The sequence below is a fragment of the Pongo abelii genome, chromosome 4 (genome assembly GCF_028885655.2).
Source record: "Pongo abelii isolate AG06213 chromosome 4, NHGRI_mPonAbe1-v2.0_pri, whole genome shotgun sequence".
Taxonomy (NCBI): domain Eukaryota; kingdom Metazoa; phylum Chordata; class Mammalia; order Primates; family Hominidae; genus Pongo; species Pongo abelii.
The window spans coordinates 31018817-31044220 of NC_071989.2; the positions used below are offsets into that span (position 1 = coordinate 31018817).

The following is a 25404-nucleotide window of genomic DNA, read 5'->3' on the forward strand; positions in this document are numbered from 1 at the left end:
AATTTCAAACTATTAGTCTGCTAATTTTTATAACTGTTAGGAATTCCAAAGCATAAAATGTATCTTTAATGTCTGATATGAATATATGTCGCATTATGACCACCATGAAAATATACAAGTTTTAACCCTGAAGAGGAAGTAGTTGGATTTAAAGGCCGGCCCAAATACTCTCCAAAGGAATTAAACTGGGAAAGTGATTTAGCCTCTCAAAGCCTCAATTTCTTTCCTTTCAAAATGGGGATAAAATTGGTTTTATTTACAGCATTATTTATTTACTCCATAATTAATATTTACTTCATGGAAAATGCTGAGGAAATATTATCTGTACAGTACTTAAGAAATAAATACAATTTAAAAGAGCTGATGTGCTATTACCACTACAAAATGGTGCTGTGGGAAAATAAGCTGTTTCTTTTTCGTGAATATAGCACTATTGAAATTTATAAGGACTAACAGAAGTAAGCTCAGCTATGTAAGATTACTTTCATTAATGTGTACTATTTTAAAGCATAACTCTATAAGAATGTGTTTTCAGTTCTTTGAATAAGCAACTTCAGAATAATTCATTTATTTTGAAAATAATTAAATGTGAAAGAAAAATATGCCTTTTCAATTAATTTCAATTTTTCTACATTTCTCCCTATAGACTTCTTTCCAATTGCTATGTCAAATAAATATATCCATTGATTTGACTGTTTCCTAACATAATGTGCTTCTCCTCGATAGCACCTTCTCTCTTTCTCTCTTACTCCTGAATTGTTGGAGCTGCCAAAAGATGAGTTCTTGGCATCACCCTTCCCAACACTTAGAATTTCATAAACTCTGGCTGGGCGGGGTGGTTCATGCCTGTAATCCCAGCAGTTTTGGAGGCCGAGGCAGGTGATCATCTAAGGTCAGGAGTTCAAAAACAGCCTGGTCGACATGGCGAAATGCCATCTCTACTAAAAATACAAAAAATTAGCTGGGCGTATTGGCGGACGCCTGTAATCCCAGCTACTTGGGAGGCTGAGGGAGGAGATTTGCTTAAACCCAGGAGGTGGAGGTTGCAGTGAGCCGAGATCGTGCCATTGCAATCCAGCCTGGGCAACAGAGTGAGAATCGGTTTCTCAAAAAAAAAAAAAGAGACAGAATTTTCTAGGCCTTACCTATAATTGCAAACTGCAATTCAGGGTGCTATTGGAAAGTGTAATATAAAACAAAATATTGTTGAATATATAATAAGTAAATACATCAAAACAAATAATGTCTATAAATATTAGATTTAAGACAAAATTAGGACATACCTCCTTTATTTATACTGAACAAAATTTGAAAAATTAAAATCCTTTGGAAACCTCTTTTTCTGTTTTTAAGTTCATCTCGTGAATTTATTGCAATACTATCTGGGGGACTTGTTATGACTTCTACATTATTTCACTAAATAAAATATCTTTCCAAAGAACTCTATACATTAATCACAAATACAGCGTTTAAATTTTTAAAGTTTTAAACCTCTATTTGTGACTTTCAAGTCGAAGAATTCTATTTTATTTTATGCAAACAAAAATGAAAAAGCATGTGGAGGACAAGCATACACTATAACAGTTAATGATACATTTGTTATAATATCAATTTTATTTATTTTATTTGGCAGTATTAAGGAGAAATGGTGGAGTGTTAATATCAAGTAGCAGAACACATTGTTTTTCAATTTTCTTGCTTCTTTGGAGCAGTCTACATAAATATAAATAACATGATCTTAAGTAAGAATAAAGAATGATTCAAATATTTTATATGCCTACAGACTTTTAAGCTGTAAGCAAGAGTATAATCTTCAAAAGCTCTCTTACAGAAAGGAACACTGTTTTAACAATCAAATAATAAATTTGAATCTAATGTATATATTTAATTTGGCTTAAAATAAGTAATTACTAGGTAAAAAATTAAGATAGCTATCATGGGAATATATACATATGCCTATTCAAAGTCACTGTCTTATCCAAAGCCAATAATGAACATGAATGTAAGAATTATGTGTTTATAGACTTGATTCTATTTTTTTTACTATAATAGAAATATAGTGTTAGTGCTGTGCTACAAACTTTTTCTACCAAGAAACATCCTTTGTAGAAAACATACTTCACTCCGTCTACGAATTTTGACAAAATAGAGTCTCTTTAAAGAAACAGATTGTGAATAAATGGCATTATAGTTGCACTAAAAATTATATACTTTTATATCAACACAGACTATAGCAAAAAAATTACTGGCTAATAGTATGAGAGTATTACTTAGGATGATAGACTTTAGGGCAAAGCCAGAACTGAACAGTATGTCATTTCACAAAAATATTTGGTAATCTATTGAAAATTCAACATTTTTTCTGGTTAATAAAACAAAAATATATTGTCATTGAAAAAAATTATTTTAGGAGGATTCAAAGATAATCACAATGAAGTTCTTGATGTGATATTGTCCTACATATGGTGATACTGATCCTAGAGCTTAGCTTTTCTTCCTTCCCTGTCTTTCTTCTTCTTTTCTACCTTTCTTCCTGCCTGACTTTTCTCTGGCTTTCTTTTTCTCTCCTTCCATCTCTCCTCCCACCTTATAGTCGCCTGCTGTCTGTCTGCCTATCTCTCCTGGTTATTTACCTGTCCTGTAGTTCACACTTGCCTGTCTATTCTCTCTATTTCTAGAATTGGGAATCTGCACAGTGTATTTCATTGCCAGATGATTGATGGCTTGTGTATTACTGCATTTTCACACTGATATAAAGAACTGCCCAAGACTGGTTAATTTTTGAAGGAAAGAGGTTTGATTGATTCACATAGTTCAGCCTGGCTGGGGAGGCCTCAGGAAACTTACAATCATGGTGGAAAGCAAAGGGGAAGCAAGACGCCTTCTTCACAATGCGACAGGAAGGAGAATGAAAGCAGGAGGAACTGTCAAACACAAAAAACCATTAGATCTCATGAGAACTCATTCACTGTCACAAGAACAGCATGCGGGGAAACTGCCTCAATGATTCAGTTACATCCACCTGGTCTCCCCGTTGACACATGGGGATTATGAGGATTATGGGAATAACAATTGTATTAGTCTATTTTCATACTGTAAAGACATACCCAAGACTGGGAAGAAAAAGAGGTTTAATTGGACTTATAGTTCCACATGGCTGGGAAGGCCTCAGAAACACGGTGGGAGGTGAAAGGCACTTCTTTCATGGCAGCAGCAAGAGAAAATGAGGAAGAAGCAAAAGCAGAAACCTTGATAAACCTATCAGATCTCGTAAGACTTATTCACTGTCATGAGAATAGCATGGGAAAGGCTGGCCCCTATGATTTAATTACCTACCCCTAAGTCTCTCCCACAATATATGGGAATTCTGGAAGATACAATTCAAGTGAAGATTTGGGTGGGGACACAGCAAACCATATCATTCCACCCCTGGCCCCTCCAAATCTCATGTCCTCACATTTCAAAATCAATCAACCTTCCCAACAGTCCCCAAAAATCTTCACTCATTTCAGCATTAACCCAGAAGTTCACAGTCCAAAGTCTCATCCAAGACCAGGAAAGTCCCTTCCACCTGTGCGCTGGTAAAATCAAAAGCAAGTGAGTTACTTCCTAGATACAATGGGAGTACAGGTATTGGGTAAATGCAGCCTTTCCAAATCGGAGAAACTGATAAAAACAAAGGGGTTACGGGGCCCATGAAAGTGTGAAATCCAGCAGGGCAGTCAAATTTTAAAGCTCCAGAATGATCTGCCTTGACTCCATGTCTCACATCTACGTCACGCTATGCAAGAGGTGGGTTCCTATGGTCTTGGGCAGCTCCACCCCTGTGGTTTCACAGGGTACAGCCTCCGTCCCAGCTGCTTTCATGGGCTGGCATTTAGTGTCTGTGGTTTTTCCAGGTGATGGTGCAAGCTGTTGGTGGATCTACCATTCTGGGGTCTGGAGGATGGTGGCCGTCTTCTCATAGCTCCACTAGACAGTGCCCCAGTAGGGACTCTGTGTGGGGGCTCTGACCCCACATTTCCCTTCCACACTGCCCTCACAGTTCTCCATGAGGACCCCACCCCTGCAGCAAACTTTTGCCTGGACATCCAGGCATTTCCATACATCTTCTGACATCTAGGTGGAGATTCCTAAACCTCAATTCTTGACTTCTGTGTACCCACAGGCTTAACATCACATGAAAGCTGCCAGGGCTTGAGACTTCTACCCTCTGAAGCCACAGCTTGAGCCGTACTTTGGCCTCTGTCAGCCAAGGCTGGAGCAGCTGGGACACAAGGCACCAAGTTCCTAAGCTGCACACAACATGAGGATCCTGGGTTTGGCCCATGAAACCGCTTTTTCCTCCTGGGCCTCTGGGCATGTGATGAGGGTGGCTGCTGTGAAGGTCTCTGAAATGGCTGGGAGACATTTTCTCTGTGGTCCTGGAGATTAACATTAGGCTCCTTGCTACTTGTGCAAATTTCTGCAGCTGGCTTGAATTTCTCCCCGGAAAATGTTTTTTTTTTTTTTTTTTTCTATTGCATGGTCAGGATGCAAATTTTCCAAACTTTGTCCTCTGTTTCCCTTATAAAACTGAATGCCTTTAATAGCACCCAAGTTGCCTCTTGAACACTTTGCTGCTTAGAAATTTCTTCTGCCAGGTACCTAAATCATCTCTCTCAAGTTCAAAGTTCCACAAATCTCTAGGGCAGGGGCAAAATGCCACCAGTCTGTTTGCTAAAACATAACAAGAGTCACCTTTGCTCCAGTTCCCAACAAGTTTCTTATCTCCATATGAAACCACCTGAATTTCAACCTGGATTTCATTGTCCATATCACAGAATTTTGTTCAAAGCCATTCTACAAGTCTCTAGGAAGTTCCAAACATTCCCACATTTTCCTGTCTTATTCTGAGCCCCTCAAACTGTTCCAGCCTCTACCTGTTACCCAGTTCCAATATCGTTTCCACATTTTCGGGTATGTTTTCAGCAGTACCCAACTCTACTGGTAACAATTTACTGTGTTAGTTCATTTTTATGCTGCCAATAAAGACATGCCTGAGACTGGAAAGAAAAAGAGGTTTAATTAGACTTATACTTACACATGGCTGGGGAGGCCTCAGAATCATGGCAGGAGGTGAAAGGCACTCCTTACATGGCAATTGCAAGAGAAAATGAGGAAGAAGCAAAAGCAGAAACTTCTGATAAACCTATCAGATTTTGTGAGACTTATTCACTATCACAAAATTAGCATGGGAAGACCGGCCCCGATGATTCAATTATCTCCTCCTGGGTCCTTACCACAACATGTGGGGATTCTGGGAGATACAATTCAAGTTGAGATTTGGGTGGGGACACAGCCAAACCATATCAACAATTCAAGATGAAATTTTGCATGGGAACACAGCCAAACCATAGTAGCTTCCTACTAACTCCTGACAACAAGAAGCACTGGCAAGAGACCAAATGGCAAAAGGAAGAGAGGAGATACCATCTTCTGGTTCTGATATGTGACCTTTGCCACCAATACCAGGAATCTGCTAACATTATAACTTGAGGGGCTGGGGATGGGGTGGGGAGAGAAGAGGGGAGACATCTGGCCTTTGGGTGGTTCAAGTTTTGGCTGAAGTTGCACCACTTCAGGGGATCCAAAACCAACCACAATAACATCTCCAACATTACAGCCATAGATGTAGCTTTGTAGCCCTCATCACAGGAGCATCTGCAGTTTCTCACCACTGGCCTCACCATTTTCTCCTGTCTGATATTCCAGGCCCCCCACCTGATCTACCCCATCCCTCTCCCTTCATCTTTTCTATCCTTATACCACTTTGTAAACAGTTACCTATAATAAACTGGTTTTCTTTGAAATGTCTAGACTTGTTTCTGTTTCGCTCATGTTGCCTATTTGTCTATCTGTGTCTATCTTTCTGTCTATCTATCCATTTATTCATCCATCTATCCATCTATTCACCTCTTTGTCATCACTCCATCCATCACATCTGTCTTCCTTTTATCTGTATATTATTTCATGTGTCATAGAAATACATAAATATGGCGTGTACAATGTTTTATAAATGTTTATGTTCATATGACAACATATTGTGGATATCTTTACATGTCAACCTCTATAAAATACATTTATGATATGCATTTTAAGTAATTTATGTGACCAATCTTTTAGCTGTTTCCAAGGTTTCTCTTATTATAGACAATATCGCAGTTGTATAGGTAATTTTTGCACACATAGTTATTTATTGCTAATATCCTAGAGCAGAAATTGTTGTGTCAACATTGACATATTTTTCTACAAAGGATTACATCATAGTTACACTTCTCCCTGTAGTAAATTATAATGGCTGTTTCTCTCAAACTCTGGTCTCAAATATTTTTTATATTGTATTCTGAGAGTTGTATTGGTAAAAATTTTATTGTTTTGATCTCCAATGAGGCAGACTCTATCCAGCATTTATATTTCTTCTTTTTTTAATTGCCTAGGATGATTATTGCTCACTATTTTACTAGAATGTTTATTTTTCTTATTTAAAATTTTAAATTTGTCTCTAAATAAGGCTAGTGCACACTACAAGAGTTGTTTTAGGTATAAATTTTAAACTATTATGTATTTACATTCACCTTTCTTTTTCTAATGATTTTGCCTCTTCTTATCAGACTCAAAAGATCTTTTCTAATACACGTCTGCAAAGACCTACAAACATATTTTCTTCTCATTAATACCACCGTTAATCTATTCTACTAAAGTCAGAAGTAATGAGTTCATATTTGAAAAATTCCCTCTCCTTATATATCAAGTTGTGTTGATTCTACTTCCAAAATATTTCCCAAACCCACTTGTATATCAAGTCAATGGCCATCACCCTCCTCCACACTATATTCTAGCCCTAGAAATTATGCAATTGCCTTCAAGCTGGTCTTTCCAGTTTCACTCTTACTTTCAAAATCCATTATCCACAATCTGAGTAATTATTTTACAAATATAAATGGGATGAATGTCTCCTGGCTGAAACCCTGTAAGGGTTCACCTTTTCTTAGAATTAAACCCAAACCCTTCCTATGTTTGGCCTGGGCTCCCAACATCTCCAATCTCATTGGATAACACAGGCATCAGTCATTAACTTCATATCACAATGGCTGTATTAGTTTGGTCTCATGCTGCTATGAAGAAATACCTGAGACTGAGTAATTTATAAAGAAAAGAGATTCGATTGACTCACAATTCCACATGACTGGGGATGCCTCAGAAAACCTATAATCATGGGGGAAGGCACCTCTTCACAGGGTGGCAGGAAAGAAGTGCAAAGTGAAGCAGGGAAAAGCCTCTTATAAAACCATCAGATGTAGTGAGAACTCACTCACTATCATGAGAACAGCATGGGGGATCTGCCTCTCACATATGTCCTCACATTTCAAAACACAATCATGTCCTTCCAACAGTCCCCCAAAGTCTTATCTCATTCCAGGATTAACCCAAAAGTCCAAGTTCAAAGTTTCATTTGACACACGGCAAGTCCCTTCTGCCTATGAGCCTGTAAGATCACAAGCAAGTTAGTTCCTTCTTAGATACAATGGGAATATAGGCATTGGTTATACATCCATTCTAAATGGGAGAACTTGGCCAAAACAAAGGGGCTAAAAGCCCCATGCAAGTCCAAATTCCAATAGGGTATTTATTAAACTTTAAAGTCACGAAATGATCTCCTTTGACTCCATGTCTCACTCCAGGTCATGCTGATGTAAGAGGTGGACTCCAATGGCCTTGGGTAGCTCTGTCCATATGGCTATGCAGGGTACAGTCCCCCTCCCAGGTTCTTCCATGGCTGGCATTGAGTGTCTGTGACTTTTCCAGACACATGTTGCAAGTTGTCTGTGGATCTACCATTGTGGGGTCTGTCTGGAGGATAGTGGACCTATTCTTACATCTCCACTAGGCAGTGCCCCAGTGGGGACTCTGTGTGGGGGCTCAGACCCCACATTTCCTCTTCTGTACTGCCTTAGCAAAGGTTCTTCATGAGGGCTCTTTTCCTGTAGCAGACATCTGCATGGACATCCAGGCATTTTTCCAGATCCTCTGAAATCTAGATGGAGGTTCCCAAACCTCAATTCTTGACTTCTGTGCACACACAGGCTCAAAACCAGATGGAAGCCACCATGGCCTGGGGCTTGCACACTCTGAAGCAATGGCCTGAACTATGTCTTGGACCCTTTTAGCCATGGCTGGAATGACTGGGATGCAGGGCACCATGTCCCAAGGCTGGACACTGAAGAGGGGACCTGGACCAGCCCAGAAAACCAATATTTCTTCTAGGCCTCTGGGCCTGTGATGGGAAGGGCTGCTGCAAAGGTCTTTGATGTGCCTTGGGGACATTTTCCCCATTTTCTTGGGGATTAACATTCAGCTCCTTGTTATTTATGCAAATTTCTGCAGAAGGCTTGAATTTCTCCCCAGAAAATGTGTTTTTCTTTTCTATTACATCATCAGGCTGCATATTTTCCAAACTTTTGTACTCTACTTCCTCTTGAATGCTTTGCTGCTTATAAATTTCTTCTACCAGATACCCTAAATCACGTCTCTTAAGTTCAAATTTCCACAGATCTCTAGGGCAGGGGCAAAATACTGCCAGTCCCTTCACTAAAGCATAGCAAGAGTCACCTTTGCTCCAGTTCCCAACAAGTTCCTCATCTCCATCTAAGACCATCTCAGCCTGGACTTCATTGTCTAGATCACTATCAGTACTTTGGTAAAGTTATTCAATGAGTCTCTAGGAAGTTCCAAACATTCCCGTATCTTCTTCTCTTCTGAACCCTTCAAGTCTCTAAGACGTTCCTAACTTTCCCACATTTTCCTGTCTTCTTCTTAGTCCTCCAAACTGTTCCAATCTCTGCCTGTGACCTAGTTCCAAACTTGCTTCTACCTTTTTGGGTATCCTTATGGCAGTGTCCCTCTCTCTCATTACTAGTTTGCTGTATTAGTCCATTATCAGACTGCTATGAAGAAATACCTGACACTGGGTAATTTATAAATAAAATAAGTTTAATTGAATCCCAGTTCTGCATGGCTTGGGAGCCCTCAGGAAACGTACAATCATGGCAGAAGGCACCTCTTCACAGGGCAGTAGGAGAAAGAAGTGCATAGCAAAGTGGGGGAAAGCCCCTTATAAAACCATCAGATCTCTTGAGAACTCACAATTTTGAGAACATCATGGGGGAACTGCCCCCATGACCTAATCACCTCCCACGAGGTCCGTCCCTCAACACCTGGAGTTACAATTTAGATTACAATTCAACATGAGATCTGGATAGGGGCACAGAGCCAGACCGTATCACTGGCTCACTTCTGTTACTTCCCAGAAAACACTAGTCTCTTTGCCACATTTAGACTCCTCTTTAGTTGTTCCTTTTCCTGTTAATATTCTTCTCCAGCTTCTCACAATCTAAACTTCTCCTTTTCAGCTTAACCTGTAAGACCTGCCAGCTTTTCTCTATTACATAGGCCCTTTAATTTCCTTAATAAAAACTTGATTCATTTACTCTTTCTTTTATGTGTGTATTATTTATCTTCCTCACAATACTGTAAGTAGATTGTATGATCTTTGAGAGTAGAAATTCAAACTATGTTGTTCACTATGGTATTGTAATCTTATCATAGTGCCTATCATAAAGTAGATGATAAGTAAATGAGTATTTGCCTAAAGAAGGAGAAAAAAATGAATGAATCTAAATTTTTCAAATGAAGAAATTGAAGCTTAGAGAATTAAATTTTTTTCTTCGTAATGTTAAGCCATTGTTTTCTCATTAACATAATATATATGTGTGTTTTAAACATGTCTGTTATTATTGCAAAGAAAGTGTATGTTCCCCATAGCTTCAGAAGGCATTTTTTTTTAAATCTACATATCTTATAAGGGCCCTGTCGATTGTGTTCAGATGTAGTAAGTTAGAATCCCTTCTCATATATGGTCTTATAAGTCACATTGATAACTTTAAGCTTCATACTAAGGACGACAAGTTATCAAGTTGTTTTGTTGGAAAACAATGTGATTGGATATGCACAAATGAAAATATACTTTTATCTTGTGGGACATTGGACTAGATGACCTCTGAGATTTATGCCAAAACTATGGTCCATGATTATGTGACTTTAAATTTTAAATGTTCAGTTAATATTATTTTAATATTCAACTTGGGGAAATTAACAACAATGATTCGTGTGTCTGTTTTCTGATAGAATACTATGTTTGCAGGCAAATAGCATAAGTCTCAAATGGGGTCTTTGAAATTGTGTCATGTTTTTAAAACTTCTATTAGTATATCTAAAATACAGCAAGGTTCTCACAGAGACTTTGACAGACTCATTTGAAATTCTAATCCATGAAACATATTGCACCATGTGATAGGGAAGTGTACAATATATTTTTGCCCATTTTTTAGAACATGTGTGTAAAAATATATCATGTATAAAATTTAATATGTCTATTGCATATTAGATTGTATACAAAGAAAAGCAATAAAATATGCAAAAGTATGCAGAAGATTTTACTTAAATAATGAACTGAACTCTTTCCTCTTCTAGATCTTGGTGTAGATGGCTTTTGTGTGTTTATCACCAACAGCTTCTCATCTCAGAGGTCTTTGGCACTCTCTCATCCAAGAATGATCCTACTCTCCATAGGTCACCCTCTATCATATTATTCATTTTTATTATGTTTATGAAACTATTTTCTACTTGAAGATATTTGTTTATCTTTCCCCACTTGTTAGCATGTAAATTCAATGAGAGCATTGACCTCATCTGTTTTGTTTCCATTATATAATCCTAATACTTAAAGTTGTTCTTCCTGATTCACAAGAATATATTGGTGAACAAATGAAAGACCAAATCAACAGTTATGTTGTTATAAAATCTCACTTCAAATCTTAGTTTTGCCACTTATTAGTTATAAGGTTTTGATCAAACCACTTAACCACCCTAGGCCTGGGGATTCCCACTTAAAGCAAAATTCCTTCACAGTATTGTTTCAGTGCTAAAATAAAATAATACATATAAAAATACATGTCAAACAGTAACAAATAAATTAAAATGTAAGAAATCATGACTAATATCTTACTGAACAAAAATCATTTACTATTAAGAAAATTTCTGAATTAATTTGAAACAAGTAAACAATTATTAAAATCACACACAAACAAAGTGTATAGGAAAAATTAATTCAAATGTATTCTACCAATCACATTTCACTGTTTCACAATGGGGCTGAGCATCTCCACTGACAAAATAAACATAAACTAGCATATTCAAGCCTAAAATTGAAATTGGCAACTGGAGACAATGATATCACTGATATATGTCATTTTTCCATTCTTTATTTATTTTATTATTATTATTTTTTAAATTATGCTTTAAACTCTAGGGTACATGTGCAAAACGTGCAGGTTTGTTACATGGGTATACATGTGCCATGTTGGTTTGCTGCACCCATCAACCCACCATTTACATTAGATATTTCTCCTAATGCTATTCCTCTCCCAGTCCCCCACCCCCCAACAGGCCCCAGTGTGTGATGTTCCCCGCCCTGTGTCCAAGTGTTCTCATTGTTCAATTCCCACCTAAGAGTGAGAAAATGCAGTGTTTGGTTTTCTGTCCTTGTGATAGTTTGCTGAGAATTATGGTTTCCAGCTTTATCCATGTCCTTGCAAAGGACATTAATTTATTTTTTTTATGGCTGCATAGTAATCCATGGTGTATATGTGCCACATTTTCTTAATCCAGTCTATCACTGATGGACATTTGAGTTGGTTCCAAGTCTTTGCTATTGTGTATAGTGCCGCAATAAACATAAGTGTGCATGTGCCTTTATAGTAGCATGATTTATAATCCTTTGGGTATACACCCAGTAATGGTATTGCTGGGTAAAATGGTATTTCTGGTTCTAGATGCTTGAAGAATCACCACACTGTCTTCCACAATGGCTGAAATAATTTACACACCCACCAACAGTCTAAAAGTGTTCCTAGTTGTCCAATTCCTCTCCAGCATGTGTTGTCTCCTGTCTTTTTAATGATCGCCATTCTAACTGGTATGAGATGGTATCTCATTGTGGTTTTGATTTGCATTTCTCTGATGACCAGTGATGATGAGCATTTTATCATGTGTCTGTTGGCTGCATGCATGTCTTCTTTTGAGAAGTGTCTGTTCATATCCTTTGCCCACTTTTTGATGGGGTTGTTTTTTTCTTATAAAATTGTTAAAATTTTTGTACATTCTGGATATTAGCCTTTGTCAGAGGGGTAAATTACAAAAATTTTCTCCCATTCTGTAGGTTGCCTGTTCACTCAGATGGTAGTTTCTTTTACTGTGCAGAAGCTCTTCAGTGTAATTAGATACCATTTGTCTATTTTGGCTTTTGTTGCCATTGCTTTTGGCCTGTTCACTCAGATGGTAGTTTCTTTTGCTGTGCAGAAGCTCTTCAGTGTAATTAGATACCATTTGTCTATTTTGGCTTTTGTTGCCATTGCTTTTGGTGTTTTAGTCATGAAGTCTTTGCCCATGCCTATGTCCCGAACGGTATTGCCTAGGATTTCTTCTAGGGTTTTAGGTATAATATTTAAGTCTTTAATCCATCTTGAATTAATTTTTGTATAAGGTTAAGGAAGGAATCCAGTTTCAGCTTTCTACTTACAGCTAGCCAGTTTTGCCAGCACCATTTATTAAATAGGGAATCCTTTCCCCATTTCCTGTTTTTGTCAGGTATGTTAAAGATCAGATGGTTGTAGATGTGTGGCATTATTTCTGAGGCCTCTGTTCTGTTCCATTGGTCTATATATCTGTTTTGGTACCAGTACCATGCTGTTTTGGTTACTGTAGCCTTGTAGTATAGCTTAAAGTCAGGTAGCATGATGCCTTCAGCTTTGTTCTTTTTGCTTAGGATTGTCTTGGCTATGCGGGGTCTTTTTTGGTTCCATATGGACTTTAAAGTAGTTTTTCCAATTCTGTGAAGAAAGTCATTGGTAGCTTGATGGGGATGGCATTGAATCTATAAATTACCTTGAGCAGTATAGCCATTTTCACGATACTGATTCTTCCTATCCATGAGCATGGAATGTTCTTCCATTTGTTTTTGTCCTCTTTTATTTTGTTGAGCACTGGTTTGTAGTTCTCCTTGGAGAGGTCCTTCACATCCCTTGTAAGTTGGATTCATAGGTATTTTATTCACTTTGTAGCAATTGTGAATGGGAGTTCGCTCATGATTTGACTCTCTGTTTGTCTGTTATTGATGTATAGGAATGGTTGTGATTTTTGCACATTGACTTTGTATCCTGAGACTGCTGAAGTTGCTTATCAGGTTAAGGAGATTTTGGGCTGAGACAATGGTGTTTTCTAAATATACAATCATGTCATCTGCAAACAGGGACAATTTGACTTTCTCTTTTCCTAATTAAATACCTTCATTTCTTTCTCTTGCCTTATTGCCCTTGCCAGAACTTCCAGCATTATGTTGAATAGGAGTGGTGAGAGAGGGCATACTTGTCTTGTGTTTTCAAAGGGAATGCTTCCAGTTTTTGATATTCAGTATGATATTGGCTGTGGGTTTGTCATAAATAACTCTTATTATTTTGAGATACTTTCCATCAATACCTAGTTCATTGAGTTTTTAGCATGAAGGGCTGTTGAATTTTGTCAAAGGCCTTTTCTGCATCTATTGAGATAATCATGTGATTTTTGTTGTTGGTTCTGTTTATATGCTGGATTACGTTTATTGATTTGTGTATGTTGAACCAGACTTGCATCCCAGGGATGAAGCCGATTTGATCGTGGTGGATAACCTTTCTGATGTGCTGCTGGATTCAGTTTGCCAGTATTTTATTGAGGATATTTGCATTGATGTTCATCAGGGATATTTGTCTAAAATTCTCTTTTTTTGTTGTTGTGTCTCTGCCAGGCATTGGTATCAGGATGATGCTGGCCTCACAAAATGAGTTAGGGAGGATTCCCTCTTTTTCTATTGATTGGAATAGCTTCAGAAGGAATGGTACCAGCTCCTCTTTGTACCTCTGGTAGAATTCGTCTGTGAATCCATCTAGTCCTGGACGTTGGTTGGTAGGCTATTAATTATTGCCTCAATTTCAGAGCCTGTTTTTGGTCTATTCAGAGATTCAACTTCTTCCTGGTTCAGTCTTGGGAGGGTGTATGTGTCCAGGAATTTATCCATTTCTTCTAGATTTTCTAGTTTATTTGTGTAGAGGTGTTTATAGTATTCTCTGATGGTAGTTTGTATTTCTGTGGGATTGGTGGTGATATCCCCTTTATCCTTTTGTATTGTGTCTATTTGATTCTTCTCTCTTTTCTTCTTTATTAGTCTTACTAGAAATCTATCAATTTTGTTCAACTTTTCAAAAAACCAGCTTCTGGATTCATTGATTTTTTGAAGGGTTTTATGTGTCTCTATCTCTGTAAGTTCTGCTCTGATCTTAGTTATTTCTTGCCTTCTGCTAGCTTTTGAATTTGTTTGCTTTTGTTTCACTAGTTCTTTTAATTGTGCTGTTAGGGTGCCAATTTTAGATCTTTCCTGTTTTCTCTTGTGGGCATTTAGTGCTACAAATTTTCCTCTACACACTGCTTTAAATGTGTTCCAGAGATTCTGGTACATTGTGTCTTTGTTCTCATTGATTTCAAAGAAAATGTTTATTTCTGCCTTCATTTCGTTATTTACCCTGTAGTCATTCAGTTTCAGTTTTTTCAGTTTCTAGGTAGTTGTGCAGTTTTGAGTGAATTTCTTAATCCTGAGTCCTAATTTGTTTGCGCTGTGTTCTGGGAGACAGTGTGTTGTGATTTCTGTTCTATTACATTTGCTGAGGAGTGCTTTACTTCCAATTATGTGGTCAATTTTGGAATAAGTGTGTTGTGGTGCTGAGAAGAATGTATATTCTGTTGATTTGAGGTAGAGAGTTCTGTAGATGTCTATTAGGTCTGCTTGGTGCAGTGCTGACTTCCAGTCCTGGATATCCTTATTAATCTTCTGTTTTGCTGATCTGTCTTATATTGAGAGTGGGGTGTTAAAGTCTCCCATTATTATGATGTGGGAATCTAAGTCTCTTTGTAGGTCTCTAAGGACTTGCTTTATGAATCTGTGTGCCCCTGTATTGGGTGCATATATATTTAGGATAGTTAGCTCTTCTTGTTGAATTGATCCCTTTACCATTATGTAATGGCCTTCTTTGTCTCTTTTGATCTTGTTGGTTTAAAGTCTGTTTTATCAGACACTAGGATTGCAACCCCTGCTTTTTTTTTTTTTTTTTTTTGCTTTCCATTTGCTTGGTAGATCTTCCTCCATCCCTTTATTTTAAGCCTATATGTGTTTGTGAACATGAGATGGGTCTCCTGAATACAGTACACTGATGGGTCTTGGCTCTTTAGCCAAATGGCTAGTCTGTGTCTTTTAATTGGGGCATTTAGCCCATTTACACTTAAGGTTAATATTGTTAAGTGTGAATTTGATCCTGTCCTTATGATGTTAGCTAGTTATTTTGCCCATTAATTGATGCAGTTTCTTCATAGCATTGCTGGTCTTTACAATTTGGCATGTTTTTGCAGTGGCTGTTACTGGTTGTTCCTTTCCATGTTTAGTGCTTCCTTCAGGAGCTCTTGTAAAGCAGGCCTGGTGGTGACAAAATCTCCCTGCATTTGCTTGTCTGTAAAGGGTTTTATTTCTCCTTCACTTATAAAGCTTAGTTTGGCTGGATATAAAATTCTGGGCTGAAAATTCTTTTCTTTAAGAATGTTGAATATTGGTCCCCACTCTTCTGCCACTTTTCTTTCTGCCGAGAGATCTGCTGTTAGTCTGATGGGCTTCCCTTTGTGGGTAACCCAACCTTTCTCTCTGGCTGCCCTTAACATTTTTTCCTTCTTTTCAACCTTGATGAATCTGACAATTATGTGTCTTGGGGTTGCTGTTCTCGAGGAGTATCTTTGTGGTGTTCTCTGTATTTCCTGAATTTGAATGTTGGCCTGCCTTGCTAGGTTGGGGAAGTTCTTCTGGATAATATCCTGAAGAGTGTTTTCCAATTTGGTTGCATTCTCCCCGTCACTTTCAGGTACACCAATCAAACGTATATTTGGTCTTTTCACATAGTCCCATGTTTCTTGGAGGCTTTGTTCATTTCTTTTTCTCTTTTTTCTCTAATCTTGTCTTATCACTTTATTTCATTAATTTAATCTTCAATCACTGATATCCTTTCTTCCATTTGATTGAATTGGCTATTGAAGCTTTTGCATGTGCCATGAAGTTCTTGTGCCATGGTTTTCAGCTCCATCAGGTCACTTAAGGTCTTCTCTACACTGTTTATTTTAGTTAGCCATTCATCTAACCTTTTCTTCAAGGTTTTTAGCTTCCTTGCAATGGGTTAGAACATGCTCGTTTAACTCAGAGAAGTTTGTTATTACTGACCTTCTGAAGCTTACTTCTGTCAACTCGTCAAAGTCATTCTCCATCCAGGTTTGTTCTGTTGCTGGTGAGGAGCTGTGATCCTTTGGAGGAGAAGAGGCGCTCTGGTTTTTAGAATTTTCAGATTTTTTTTGCTCTGGTTTCTCCCCATCTTTGTGGTTTTATCTACCTTTGGTCTTTGATGTTGGTGACCTATAGATGAGGTTTTGATGTGGTTGTCCTTTTTGTTGATGTTGATGCTATTCCTTTCTGTTTGTTAGTTTTACTTCTAACAGGTCTCTCAGCTGCAGGTCTGTTGGAGTTTGCTGGAGGTACACTCTAGACCCTGTTTGCCTGGCTATCACCAACAGAGGCTACAGAACAGCAAATATTTCTGCCTGATCTTTCCTCTGGAAGCTTCATTCCAGAGGGGCCCCCACCCATATGAGGTGTCTGTCGGCCCCTACTGGGAGGCGTCTCCCAGTTAGGCTACATGGGGGTCAGGAACCCACTTGAGGAGGGAGTCTGTCTGTTCTCAGAGCTCAAATGCTATGCTGGAAGAACCACTGCTCATCTGAACTGTCAGACAGGGACATTTAAGTCTGTAGAAGTTGTCTGCTGCCTTTTTTTTCAGCTATGCCCTGCCCACAGAGGTGGAGTCTATAGAGGCAGTAGTCCTTGCTGAGGTGCAGTGGGCTCTGCCCAGTTAGAGCTTCCTGGCTACTTTGTTTACCTACCCAAATCTCAGCAATGGCAGATGCCCCTCACCCTGCTAGACTGCAGCCTTGCAGGTCAATCTCAGACTTCTGTGCTAGCAGTGGGCAAGGCTCTGTGGGCATCAGACCAGCCGAGCCAGGCATGGGAGAGAATCTCTTAGTCTGCCAGTTGCTAAGACCATGGGAAAAGTGCAGTATTTGGGCAGAAGAGTACTGATTTTCTGGGTACAGTCTGTCACAGCTTTCCTCAGCTAAGAAAGGGAAATCCCCCAACTCCTTGCACTTCCTGGGTGAGACAATGCCCCACTCTGTTTCGGCTCACCCTCTGTGGGCTGCACCCACTGTCCAACCAGTCCCAATGAGATGAACCAGGTACCTCAGTTGGAAATGCAGACATCACCCATCTGCTGTGTTGATCACGCTGGGCGCTTCAGACCAGAGCTGTTCCTATTCGTCCATCTTGGAATGGAATCCCATTTTTTTTCCATTCTTTAAAAGCCAGATGTTGAGTAAATCCATCTTGCTAAATATGAAGTTAATCTATACAGATCTCTAATAATTCGTTCAGCAAATATGTTGCTTTCCCATGCATCTCTTATTTGCAACTCAAAGCATTTTTACTGAGGAACAATTTTTCTTGAAAATTTGACCTTTTATATTTGAAAACTTGCAATACATATATTCAAGTTGAAGAGACTATATGTGACAAAACCTACACAATGTAATTTTTGTAAATTATCTATCACATTTTAGGCAAAATAAATGTTGAAGATCTAAAAAGTGGGATTTCTGTCTACATCTCAGAGATATTTTCTAAAAACCCAATTTCATTAAATAAAAGCATAAGGATATGAATTCCAAGACAAAATGCTACTTTCATATATTTAAATGCATATTATATATGCATCAAAGTTAGGTATATATACTTGAATAAGCACTATCCACCTCCTGAACTGTCAATAATTGTTAATTCTAGCAAAAACAATCTTATGTACTCAAATTAATACATTTAGAGACTTTAATTTTTTATATTTGTGTTTAAAGCATTAGTCTATTTGGATTTAACTAGCAGAATTCAATATTTTTATCTTCATTCAGTTAACAAATCTAAGAAAAGTGTTGCCTAACAACCACAAATCAAGAGACTGTGCCAATAGCCCCTTGTTCTGTGGTCAACTTGATTTTGCTTCCTCTAATATCTAGCACCAGAGGCTGTGAGGTAGAAGAGAAAGCGTTCTGACTGCATAGGCTGAGAGCCTTATCCTGTGTTGTGGCCCTTCTCTTAAAACAGCTACAGGTCTCTGAGCCACCCAGCATTAATTATTTCAGTATTTATTGGCAGCCTACTGGGTACAGGATGAGATATTAGGTGTTGAAGAAGATTCAAATTTAAATGAAATTTTCTCCCTGGATTTAAGTCACTGATGATAAAACAGGTGTGAGACATATACTCTGCCAAATAAAATCTACAAAAGTATGTTAATACGTTAGACAAAATGTATTAGGAGTAAGAAAACGAATTCAAAATAGGGCAAGAGGTCCTGTATACTCATGTACAGGACCTCTTGATAACAGGATAATATACAATATCTTCTTTGTCCTCTATTCTTCCTCTTCTTTTTTCCCTCGTAGTACCAATTCTTTTCCTAGTAAAAATGGCAAAGCTAGGTTTGTACATGCTTCATCTTGGTTAATCTTCACACTGCTCTGGAAAAGTAAATAGCAGTAATGTCATTTACCGCTAGTTAAAAGCTCAGTCAGCATTGTTACAGTACTTGTTTAACATCACTATATTGGTGTCAGGGTCAGAATTCAAACCCAGAACTCTGTTCTGAAAACAGTTTCTAGATAAACTGGAAAAAGCATGATATTTTATCCACGTTGCTATAATAGTATCCACACTTCACTTTAATGAAAGGATGTAAACTATTTTGCCAAATTGGAAGATGCGCATTAGACCCTGAGGAGCATATGATCTCATTAAAGAGCATATTTTTATGAGGTTGTTGTGTAGAGCCCCTGAGAACAATAGTAGCAAATTAAACAGAAAACAAGACTTGGGACCAGGTCATAGATCATCTCTCTAAGGAATTTAGGCTATATTCAAAAAGCTGTGGAGTCATTATTTTTGTTTAACAAGTAGAAATATTATGAGATAAGCAGTGTAGTAAGAATATATTAATTAGGACATTTAAGAGGTATCAAATAAATGTTTGATACACCAAACAAAGAGGGAGGACAAAAGGATCTATTAGATGATCTCTAGGAAGATAAGAATAAAGTAATAAACTATGACAGTAGAAAAAACAATAGATTTATCAGATTGGGAGAAAGCGAAACTTGGTTTAAACCTTATTTAGTCACTAACTAACGCAGAGACATGTTTTTCCCCCCCTCCAGAAGCCACAGTGTTCTCAACTAAACAATGAGGACATTAATGATCAAACCTCTTAGCTTAAAAATTATGTGACTTGATCTAATCGTTTTTTTTTAATAAAACAATTTTGAGTGTGAGCATACCAGATCTTTGTTGTATATGAATTGTGTTTGCTCCAAGGGGCAAATGATTTCTACTAGATATGTTGGAATAATACCATTAATGCAGCACTGAATATGGGTGAAGGATATTTCTGTGAAAATAATGAGCTCAAGTTGGAGCAGGAGCTCAGTGACTGGTAGATTAAGGCAGACTCTTTGGAAATGCCCTATGAAAAGCCACACTGCAAATCACAAACACTGGGATATAATCCAAATTGGGAAGATAGTCCAAGGAAACATATATAAAGCCTCTAATTAAAGCCTCATGAGGACATTGATAAAATCTGGAGAAAACACTTAGAATGAGAGGAAGGAATCAGTGACACAGACAAGTGCCCTAGAAAAAAATATGCCAGTGGAAGAGATTGTGCAATAAGAAAACCATAGAAAAACGGAGAGGGAATGGTCAGTGCAATAATAGCAGATTCAAGAATGTGCACCTGGCCAGGCATCTGTGACTCAAACCTGTAATCCTAGCAGTTTGGGAGGCTGAGGTGGGAGAATTGTTTGAGTCTAGGAGTTCAAGATCAGCCGACACAACAAGCAAGACCCCATCTCTACAATAAATGAAAAAATTAGCTGGGTAAAGTGATATGCACCTATAGCCCCAGATAAAGGAAAAGCTGAGATGGGAGGATCACTTGAGCCCAGGAAGTCTAGGTTGCAGTGAACTATGATCATGCCACTGCACTCCAGCCTGGGCACAGAGTGAGACCCTGTGTCAAAAAAAAAACCAAAAAAAGGTAAGAATGTGTACCCTTTCAGAAAAAAAAATACAACAACAATTGACCCTTGAGCAACGTGGGGGATAGAGGGTTAGGCGGTTACGAGTACCACTCCCTACACAGTAAAAAAAATCCACATATAACAGTTGACCCCCTAAAAACTTATCTAGTAATATTTCACTTTTCACCAGAAGCCTTACCTATAACATAAATAGTTGATTAACACACATTTTCTATGCTATGTGTATTATATACTGTATTCTTGCAATAGAGCAAACTAGAGAGAGAAAATGTTTTTATGAAAATGATAAGGAAAGAAAAATATATTTACCATGAATTAAGTGGAAATGGATCATCATAAACGTCTTCAGCCTCATCATCTTCCTGTTGAATAGGCTCAGGAGGAAGAAGAGGAGGGATTGTCCTGTTGTCTCAGGGGTGGCAGTGGCAGAAGAAAATCTGTGTATAAGTGAATCCACACAGTTCAAACCCAGGTTGTTCAAGGGTCAACTGTAGTGCTAAATATAACCTTTGTCCTGTAGTGTCACATGCAGTAGAGAGATAATTTAAAACAATATGATTCAAAGAGAGAGCTTAAAATGTTGTACAAGGAAGGTCATTATTGACCTTCAGTATAGTTCCACTTTGTGATAGGGCCTAAAGCCAAAGAATAATAAGTGTTTTAGGAGAAATACAAAATATACTGTTAGTATTTCAAGATATTCAGAGATGTAGAAAGGAAGTAAGTCCTGTTTAATGTGTAAGCCAGATCCACAAAAGACTTTTTAATACTCTGAGTTACTTGTATATCCTATGATATATAGGAAATTTATTTTCTTGCACTGGGTGTTGAAAAATACACATTGACTTGAACTAAATAACATCAATTTGGGCAAAATGTAAGCAGAGACAATTATTTTTAAAAATGTAAAAGTATAAAAGAAGCCAAGAATACTTAATGCAGAAAGGCAACAGAAGTTGGGGATGAAGAGGGCATCACAAATAATATTAGAGAAAATAAATTGGGGTTATAATAATAGTGAAAAAGGAGAAATAACATAAATATAGTAAGAAACTTTAGGTATGCAAGGATGGTGTGGCTGCAAGGATAAGGTATGGCAAGAAAGCAAATGTGTAGAAATTCCTGAGAAAGTGCTGGCAGTTTGCACACACCATGGAAAGCTGAGCCAAGGTTGGATAACATGAAATTCTAATGCATTGTAACAAAAGGAGTCTTCACCTATTTTGCTTCTCTTCGATTAGGCTTGGAAACCTAGGGAGAGAAGAATACAAAAGAAGTGACTGTAGTCAAGATTAATTTCAAGCTTTTTTTCCCTTGCTTCTGCAAGGATCATATGCATTCACAGCACAGGGTGCTGAAATAAATCACAGATAAAAACTATGGTTTTGTCATCTGCATGATAGTGAAGTTACCTAGACTGAAGACAGAGGTGGGATTTTTGACTTTATTGTAAGTGGAGTTTTTGAAAATACTATAAAAAAATCTGAACTTTAAGCATTGTGTCCATTGTAAGATTAAAGGGGAGTCACCAGGCCATTCCAGGGAATGAGGCCGCTAGGTCCTGCCAGTGTTTTGGAGACAGCATTTACTCCTTGGCACTAATGAAGGGATTGAGGAGAACATCCTGAGGTGTTATGGGAAGTGTCCCTGGGAGAGCAGACCAGACAACAGGGTAGCTTGCAAGGACAAAGATTATAAAATCTCAGCTTGACCAAGCCATAAATTTGCCTGACTTCAAGGACCACATGAGGTTAGATCCTGAATCTTTCAACAGTGATTAGGAGGGGCTGAAACAGGTGTACTACCTGCAGTTTTCAGGTACCATAAAAGTAAATATCCCATACACTTCTCTTTACCTGAAAAAAGTCAAACTCATTACTTTGAAGTTATACCTTGTATTGAAATTTCCTAAAAAGAGTAGTTTTCATGTCTCCCCTGGAGGTTATGTATAAGTTAAATCTAATATATTATAATATGTGATAATGTAATTGAGGAACAGAAAGTAATTGAAATTCATTAATGAATTAATCCTTGGAAGACTACTATAAGATACAGAAGGGATAGATATTATTTTATCTCAGGAAAAACTGAGGCTTTGAATAGCTACCTATCTAAAGCCATTTTAAAAAGAAGCTGAAAGCTATAAATTGTAGATGATTTTATATTGTACCTGACCTAGCTCTGAAAAAAAAAAAATCAAAAGAGGCAGATTCGTGCTTTCCAGGCATGCCCCGGGAATGATGGAGGATTCTCTTTTTATGTTAATCCATTCTCTTTGAGTCAAAAGCTGACAGTGCACAGACAACAAACGGACTGCTAAGTCTGCTGTCCAAAAATACTCACCACAATTTGTCAGGCTTCACATTATACATGGCTTTTTACACATCGCTGGCCTCTAAACATAAAAGATCCTGTTGGTTTCCCTAATTAAATAGAGTGAGATCAAAGGTTCACCAATGTCTATCTGACTGTCTCACGGTATTCCAGAACTGAAAGCAAATAAGAAATGTATGAAAAATGTGTCAGAAGTTCCAGAGATTGAGCTCTCTTTTTGGTTTCTTTACCTTTAGAAAAATAAAAATAAAGGCAAGGCAGCCTCTGAATGTTGCTCATATTTCTTTTGTTGGTGTTTTTCCTTAACTAGATAATTGTTTTGTTCTCACAGTTGGGGAAGACTGAAGTTCAGAATATAGAGATACCAGACATTTCATCTGTGTAGAAAAGATGACATTGCATTAGGGTCCAGAAATGCTATAATGAATATTTTCTAGGTACAGAAAAGACCCTGACACATGCTTTTTCATAAGCCAATAATATATAATAGAAGAAGATGCATTAAAATAAAATATAGCTAGTCTTCAGTGACTAAACTCCTACTTTAGAATTGTGAATCCATCCATAGATTGTTCACAATGGAGTTACTGTTTACAGGAAATTCCAATGTCAAAGAGATGATCTAATCCTGATTCCTTTGGGGTGAGTCAATATTGATTATTCTCATTAGGGGAACAATAAGTAATGGATTTGGAAAAGGCCTTCTCTTTTAGGACTATTAAGCTTTGGCTGAAAAAAACTTTGAAAAAAATTCTTAAATATCTAAGGAAAATATGCTAGGATGTACTCACTACATCTTTCTCCCTCCAAACATATTTAATTATTCCAAGATTCATAAAGATAAAAATAAAATAAATTTGAAATATTAAATAAATAACTTTTATCTAATAGATGTTTTGTATCTGATATGGTCTCTTATATGACTCTAAACATACATCAAAGACCTTCACATGGGTTTTCTATGTAACATAAAATAGGCTAACCAAAAGTTTAAATGACAAATAATTATCAATGAAAAGTTACCAGGAAAAAAAAAAGTAAATGCTTGCATACTTTACTAAGCAACAAAAATTACTTTCTTCAATATGCTCTTTATTAAAATGTAATAAAAATCTCTCCTGAGAACCAGATGGTAGGTGACATGATAAATTAAAGCCCTACATAAGTGCAAATAGAAAAAAAATAACTTGCTGCTGACATAAATGACATTTACAATATCGCATATGTTTTTTCTAATGAATATGAGATGATCTTGATATTGCAAAAGACCTTTATTCCAGAAATGAAACAGCTAGAGGAGAAAAAAGTGAGGCAGCAACTTGCAGTTCTATAGAAATAGAAAATGCTATCTATGACCTATATTACAATTTGAAAAAGAATATTTGAATAGTAATGAAAAATTGACACAGCTAGAAAGAATACTGATTATCTTTCAATTAGGATGTTCTCTTATTCTTTTATTTCTATTTGTCTGACATGGAATAAAAATAAATTATGTGTCTAATATATTTAATACCTACCTAAGTACCTTGATTCTGGTCAAATGTGCTCCAAATTATTATGTTAATATTTATATGATTATGTCACAACTTAACTTACCAGCATATGGAAAGGTCTCAGTAAGTGCTTATGAGAACCTATGATATTCTGGGTTATCACAGGCTTAATTTGAAATATTTCTCCACCATTTACCAGCTGTATGATTTTGGGCATGTTTCTGAACTACTGAACTACTCTAATCTTTTGATTTCTTTTCCTGAAATTGAGGATTTCATTAATATATATGCTAAAATAGTAGATTTAAACAGGGTGATGTAAACAACACTTAATAAACATCTGACACAGGTTAGACTTCAATAAAGGATCAGTCATTATTATTATAGTTCACAGGTTATAATGAATACCGACAAAAATGTAAATTAAATACTTCAACATTAATTGAAGGCCATTTGCTGTCTCAGTTATAAGTCTCATTTCTTAAGCTGCAACATAACCTGTTTTGGCAGACTCTTTTCAACAGTTGTTATTCATGCCTGGCTATGAAAACATTAATGGTTGTGCATACCAAACAGATTTCAGCTAACGCCATAAACCAAATATATAAACATTTTAGGAATTGTTTCTTGTTAGAAATTGTCAATAAAGTGCTTATTGCTTTGCAAATATTGGACCTGGGAAAATAATGCTACATCTGCTAAAACCTTACAGGGAGTACCTGATGGCCCATTAATTACATAAATATGGAAGAAACAAACAAGAATTGTAGGACCTTAAGAAATCTGGTCATTAAGTATGCTCATACCAAGCTGAGAAAGAGGTAACATTTTGAAAAAGAAAAATAAATAAATAAATAATATTCTTAGATAAATTTTAGATTGATCATAGCAAAATGTAATAGATAGAGAGCTATGAAAATGAAAATATTTAAACTGAAAGCCCATATTCAGTTAACCTTATCTCAGTAGAAGCACCTTTTCTCACCTAAGTATATGGCAGTAACTAACTTTACAGGTAGTCTGTCTCAGTGTTAAAAATAAAATTGATTGCCAGCCCACTTCAACAAAGTCATATATATTGATATAAATTAATAATGGGAGAGATTTTCATCTTACCTAAGAATTTGAACTCAACATTTTTGCAAAGATTACA

At 37.1% G+C, this 25404-nt stretch overlaps 2 long non-coding RNA genes across 4 annotated transcripts in view; one reads left to right on the forward strand and one right to left on the reverse strand.

The window, feature by feature from the left end:
* The window catches only part of LOC129059363 (uncharacterized), a 113544-nt gene that overhangs the window by 75927 nt on the left and 12213 nt on the right, over nucleotides 1-25404 (forward strand). The window contains exon 8 of one of the 3 annotated variants that reach the window (XR_008525195.2): nucleotides 4169-5856. The exons of 1 other annotated variant lie outside the window; for it this stretch is intronic. This is a non-coding gene — a long non-coding RNA (uncharacterized LOC129059363). Of the gene's footprint in view, nucleotides 1-4168; nucleotides 5857-25404 lie in introns of those variants that run through there. One more of the 3 variants, XR_008525192.2, reaches the window with a different exon arrangement.
* LOC129059364 (uncharacterized) overlaps nucleotides 11264-25404 on the reverse strand; it is a 28407-nt gene continuing 14266 nt past the window's right edge. Inside the window, exons 2-4 of the long non-coding RNA XR_008525196.2 lie at nucleotides 21640-21672; nucleotides 20731-20858; nucleotides 11264-18843 (exon numbers count right to left, since the gene is read on the reverse strand). This is a non-coding gene — a long non-coding RNA (uncharacterized LOC129059364). The remainder of the gene's footprint in view (nucleotides 18844-20730; nucleotides 20859-21639; nucleotides 21673-25404) is intronic.